The sequence below is a fragment of the Grus americana genome, chromosome 1 (genome assembly GCF_028858705.1).
Source record: "Grus americana isolate bGruAme1 chromosome 1, bGruAme1.mat, whole genome shotgun sequence".
NCBI classification, from domain to species: Eukaryota; Metazoa; Chordata; class Aves; order Gruiformes; family Gruidae; genus Grus; species Grus americana.
The window spans coordinates 188231860-188238369 of NC_072852.1; the positions used below are offsets into that span (position 1 = coordinate 188231860).

At 41.6% G+C, this 6510-nt stretch overlaps 1 long non-coding RNA gene across 1 annotated transcript; it reads right to left on the minus strand.

Moving 5' to 3' along the window:
• Positions 1-3153: 3153 nt before the first annotated feature.
• Positions 3154-4401, minus strand: LOC129202239 (uncharacterized). The gene is made up of 3 exons (XR_008575659.1): positions 4305-4401; positions 3840-3874; positions 3154-3203 (listed from the first exon to the last, which is right to left on the minus strand). It is a non-coding gene; the product is annotated as an uncharacterized LOC129202239 (long non-coding RNA).
• Positions 4402-6510: the final 2109 nt, after the last annotated feature.

The following is a 6510-nucleotide window of genomic DNA, read 5'->3' on the forward strand; positions in this document are numbered from 1 at the left end:
GGGGGTTACGACAAAGCACAGGCACCTCGGAGGAGCTGGTTCCTGGAAACACCCAGCTCGACTGGAATCCCTGTCTTGCCTCCCTCTATGAATCTGTAAGATTTGTTCTTTTTAAAGCCACCTTTCATACTGTACACAAAACCCCTCACATTTTAGTTTCAGGGTTCCCTCAGGCCCATGTTTCATACCTAAGACATCATGCGATCATTATTTTACTACCTTGCTGGTGGCTCAGTGTCCCTCTTCACTTGCTCCCCACTTAAGTACCATAATCACTCCCACCTCACATCCTCCACAGACACACACATGCCAGTGTACCATGATTTTTCTGCTAGGACCTCAATTTTCTTCCCACACCAAAGGCTCTCTGTCCATACCATTCTCCCTTGCCATCTACCCTCCTACACACTGCAATGATTTTGTCTTCCTCTCATTTTTCCTACTCGTGGCTCAGTTGACCCTAATTTCCTTATGCTAAGGACTTTATGCTCTTTCTTTCTGTGCTGAGAACTTTATGTTCTATTTTTTCTTTTCAATTCAGGCTTCCCCCACCTCCTTCCCTCCCTACCTCCAGGGCAGGGTTCATACCCATTCCCTCACTGTTATGGGGTGTTTTTTCTCTCTGGGAGAGAGATTATTCAGTGTGGGCGTGCCCCAGCTGTATTGAAAGGACAAACAGACAGGATGGATGGGCACTGTTATCTTGGAAGGTGCTAATGGATTTTCCTGTTCACTATACACTTAGAAAAGTGCCTGAGACTGTAGTTCTGATAAACGTAGGGAAAAGGCTCTGTACCCTCTACTAAAATCAGTAGAGTTCTGCCCACTCATGCCCAGAATACTCCCTGAAACTCAAGAAATAAATGGAAACTGTGTTCAGAAGTTACTGCTTTAGAGAAGACAGAGGTATCGTGAGGCTGAGTGTGGGGCTCTCAAACTCCACCCATAAGTTGTACAAAACAGAGGAGAAAACAGTCTAGCAAATATGATAATGTGATTTATTCAAAGATGTTTTCACATTGAAGAACATCTCTTTAGGCCTCCTAAGCCAAAACAAGGCAATACCCTCGTGCGTACTGAGAAAAGCAAAACGTCTACCCATTTTTTTCATAAAATACTTATCACTTTCTTCTTAATTTGGGTTTAAAGCTAGCATGAAAATTGCCTTAATCTCCACGCTCCCAGTCGCATTAAACTGTCTATTTCTCTTGCTCTTTTTCCTCTGGTTTATTTATTTTTGGCTCCTTCTCCGTCATTCCTGGTTCACATTTATTTGTGTTTTTTCTTGTTTTTCAAATATGGAACCTGCTTCTATTGTCTTTATTCAGACGAATCTTTATTGAAAGCAAATGGCAGTCTTAGAGGAGAAAAGGCAAGAGAAATGATCCATGGTTTTCATATTAGGATCTTGCTTCTGTGGCAAGCTGCATGCTCATAGAGATATTCACCAATATACAAGTAGCCTCAGATTTGATTGCAGATGACCGGTTAAATATTATGTTTCCATTTAAAAATCTATATAAGGAATTTATTGTTCATAAAGTTTTCTATTTTTAACCTATTTTTAAAATGGTTTCCACTCAGAAGGACCAGTATTATTTAGGAATCTAATTCTTGTGCTATGAATTATTGAAGACTGAAGGAAAACTAACTGTTTTGCTGTCAAGGTACGTATGTAAAAACATTGATCCATGCCTTTGACTGATGATGGTTTCTTGTCAAATCATTTGAGTGATGCAATTTGTGCAAAAACCTTTGTATTCTTCTCTGTTGCTTCCAGAAATGGCCAGCTGTTTCTTGGTACCTAAATTGTATTAATCTTGAAAGGGGATTGTAAGCTCCTTTTTTAGCAGAGTGAAGATGGATGATTTATCTCTAAGACAGTCAAGACTCGTAATTGCACATCTTCAGTCAATGGGAATATTGCTCTTGACTTCAGTAACTACAAAACAAACTCATAGGCAGGAAGAAAGATTTTTTTTTTTTGTGTCTAACCCTCCCCAGAGGAGATAGTTGAGCATTTTTCTTAGACTGAGACTATGGTTTTCTCTCGGGGTCTTGGCATTTTCTTACAAATTACCATTACCTTTATTCTTCCTGCATAATTTATCTCCCTAGTACAGAGTCTGAGCCATCCTGAACAAGTAGATAGTCACCTTGCTACAGCTTGTTTTACCCTGTGCTGGTGCACTTAATGCTGTATTATGCTGGATACAGGGAAGTTCAGAACAACAGACCACAGGGATTTCCTGAGAAACTAGGAAATATTTCTTACATTTCTTTCAGCTTCTTCAGTGTTTCATCCTTGTAATCATATCACTATCATGCTAGCCAGCCTCAAGAATATAAAGGAAACTCAATTTGTTAGCTCTATAGCTTTAAATAATCCTGAAGAGAAAAATGTTGGGGAGAGATTGCATGTTATTGATTTTTTTTGTCTCTATAATCAGGCAAAGGAAGAGGCTTTCTGGGGAGTAAACATCTTTCTACAAATCCATTCAGGATTTGAGAAGGTGGTCTTTTAGTAAATTTTCCTGAAAGAAGTTTTACAACACGTTTAAATTATTGCCAGACACCTATCCCTCTTTGGCCCAGGGCCAATATTTAACAAACAGTATGAGCAGCCCACTCCAAATTTTCCTCTCTCCTCTCCTCTCCTCTCCCCTCCTCTCCCCTCCTCTCCCCTCCTCTCCTCTCCTCTCCTCTCCTCTCCTCTCCTCTCCTCTCCTCTCCTCTCCTCTCCTCTCCTCTCCTCTCCTTTTCCTTTCTGTACTTTTCTTGAAGTTGTGAGCAATACTGGAAAGTCTGGGCTGTATGATGCAAACCAGTCACAGGCTGGGAACGCATGTTTATGCTCTGCTTTACTAGAATTACCATATCATGAAGGAAACTTCCCTCATGCTGAGCATTCCTGAGGAAATCTTTCCTTGTTCTTATTAAGCCAGATGATCTTCTTGAACTTACAGATGTTTTTAAAAATATATAAAATGGAGCGGGCTATTTCACAAGTCTGTAAATAGAGTAGAAAGGCAACTAAATGTCCAAGCATCTTAAAAACATATCTTATCTCAAATGCAAAAGTAGGGATACCTCTGACTACTGCCATGGGACAACTGGTGGATCCTGTCGTCTGTTACCAGTATTCTCCTGCAGCCCTTCTTAATTTATGTTGCTGCTGCTTCTGTCTTTCCAGGATGCCCTGCCTGTCAGGAAAAGAAGGCAGAAAAAGAACTGATGAACACAGAGATCTCAGCATCTGGGCCATTTTACACGCCCCCCCTCAACATCTTCGTTACCAGGCTGCCAAGGTCAGTTTTTCCGACATGAAGAGTGAGGCTTTGTATTACATCTAAAGCAAAGTGACTGTGGGCTGCTGCCAACAAGGAGCCCTTTCACTGCTTTTTACTCTCAGATCCAGTTTACCTACGACCACACCAAGGCCTGACTCATAGGAAGCAATGGGGGTGCCACTGTAGCAGATACATGCAGTTGTCCAAAATTTGATGTAACATGAAACTTCTCCAGAAGATGCCAGGTGATGCTTTAAACAGGCACGTCTGGGTGCAACCTCTGACTCCTGCTGTTTGGGAAGAAGGTTTGTCTTAGGTGTGGCAGAGCAGCTAGCAGAGAAATTAACCCCTTGAACACAAGACATCAAGGTTGCTTTCCTCTGAGCAGGGTTGTGAGCCAACCACATTGAAACCTGTTTAAACAGGATAACGCCTTGCATGCATTCTATTGTGTAACCCAAGCAGCTTTGCAGAAGTTTATCCTAAAAACCAACAGTTGCTATGTAGAATTAATCTTACAACATCAGACTGGAAAGGTCAGTTCCTTACTTTTTTTGCCAAATGCTGGTAGGCATAGAAGAGATCTGAAAACCAATAAAAACAACAAAAGCTTTAGGAAAGAAAACAAAACCAATATACCTTGACTAATAGAAATTTTGACAAATTTGGTAAATGAGAATTTTGTTCCAATCCCACACTGCTGAAATTCCACGCCCTGCTTGCTTCGAACCCCCAAATGAACAGCAAGGATGTTATCTGAATGGTTTGTAGCGCAAGAGTGCCTAGGGGCACTGGGCTAGTTAGCTTGTTGCAGAAAGCACTGTGTGCATGCTCACACTTACACAGGGTCTATGAAAAGGCAATCTCATGTTCAGAAGAGCCATGGAAACATAGCAATATACAGCAAATGTGGGGAAAGGGGGTGAAAATAAGGGTGCAGAGCAATGGTAAGATGATTTGGAACAGTGAGTAGCCTAACACTTCACCTAGGCAGAGCTCTCATCTTATCTGCACCTTGGTGCATGGGAGGCCGTATCCAGGTCCCAGGACTGCAGAAGAACAGTAGTAGTAGGGCCTCAGAGAGTGTGGGTCCATCCAGCAGGACCAGTCCTTCTGGCCTGGCTTAATCTTCTCCTCTGTATAGACGCTGTTTGCTGCAAGGAAGACAGAAACTATAGTGTTAAGTGCAAATGTGCAAGATCTTAGTGATCTGGCTGGGAAGTGTGAGATAAGAGCAAACTTTTGTGGTGACCCAGCAGCCACAGATGTGATCCTTCGGTTGGGTATGAACACGTGTAACTTTAGTAACGTGTATTTTGATGGGCAGGACAGCTCCTTCTACATGTGGTGACCCAAGGCCAAAGCAAAGAAAGTTTGCACCCGTAATGATCTGCAGGACCAGCCATGAGCTCTAACGACCACTATGGACAGGGCCACGCACCGGCCAGGGAAGGTCTGGAAGGCCAAGTGAGGAAGTTTGCATTTGATGCAGCAGAAAAGGAGACAAAAGGGCAGGTACAAAAAACTCCTGAGGCCCAAACAGAAATTTGAGACTATGACACTCTATGCTAGGGTGTATTGTAATGAAGTAAACTGAATTCATCCTTAACCTCCTAGAGCAGGTATCCTGTGGTAAATTAACCACCTGCACCTGACAGTTCTGGCAGTCTTGGGTGCTAATGGACAAAGCAAAAAGGAGTGATAAAGCTCAATAAAGCCTAAAAGACAAAAGATATTTGCAGTGTGTATTTAATGTATAAAAAGGGGGGAAATGGCATTTGCTGGGCTGGTAAGGAGAAGGTAGCAGCTGCTAGGATACTAGAGGACAAGGGCTTGCACACAATTTTTATTTCTGCAAACGGAAATGAGAAGGAAAAGAGCTTAAGGGAAAAGAGAGTGAGCCTTCAAAGTTACTCTGTGTCCTTAGCTTCCCTGAGAATTTTTTCTTTCTGTATCTGATTTAGATTATAAAATCCCTGGGGCAGCAATAGTCTTTAATTTGAGTCTTCTTTAGTACTGGCCAAATCATTGATGCTTAATGAGCAAATAAAATGTTGATAAATTAATATAAAGGTTGCTTTCCTGCAGTCTGGCACTTAATAGATGACACCCAGTTAGAATTAAAGTAAAAACATTTATATTGAAGCTGAGCACAGGATCAGCTTTAAAAGAAGAGCATGAGAGTCCTTCCACTGCCTTCAAACGAGGGAGGATCTGGCTCATGTTGCAAACAATTCTTTGAAATTAAAAGCATGCAACTGGGTACTGTACACACAGGTACGTTTCTGCATATTGCATATGGTAATTTCCCACCAGGCAAACTACAGACCCAGTCAGACAAGCTGCTGTGTCTTGGTGGACCCCGGGATTCCATGTGGGTGCAGAAGCCGGGCGTGCAAAGCATCTTGCTGGATTATGGCATAACTCATTGCTGTGGTGCCACTTACACACTCTAATGGGCTTTATTCACAGCAGGGATGACTGAGGTGCTGGGAGGCGCAAGCCAAGTTGAAATAGATTTGTCAAGCTTATTTCATGCTTTGTTGTAGTGGCTACACATTTAGTCAGATTGTGAAAATTATGTTATTTTTTAAGATTTAGATTACAATACTGCCTAGAGACTAATAAAAATTGGGAATTCTGCTGTAATGGTTGGGTCCCAAAATATGTGAGAACACCAACAGTCTGCAATCCCAACCATCTGCAAGCTAAAGAATGGCAAAGATTCATGTACCATTTGGTTTGCCAATTTCAGCAGGGTCTGGGATATTAAGAATATAGAGGCTGTTAAACAGACTCATGCCTTTTGATATGTTTTCTTTCCTATCCTATTCTATTTACAATAGTAAGTGTCATCTTTTCCCTTCTGCGTTAGCCATCAGGAATTCATGCTGGTCTTTTTGTTTTGAGCTGTTCCAGGAAAGGTAGATTTGGAGGTGGTAGCAGATTAAACTCAGGACAAAGCAAAAAAAAGATGCTGCCATAGCCATATTCCCCCATCTAACCAAAACAAACAATCTGGAAAAAATTTCCCAGATCAACACATCAAGCAAAGGCAAAAAAATTACCTTTTGCTGATAAAGTGGCATTCCAGCACAGGGTTTTGTCACTGAAATTGTATAAGTAAAACTACTAGTCTTAGCTGTGTACTAACATACCTAAGATGAAGTCTACTCTTAGTACTAAGTCCTTGAGAATGAATTCAGGGATCATGCAAAAG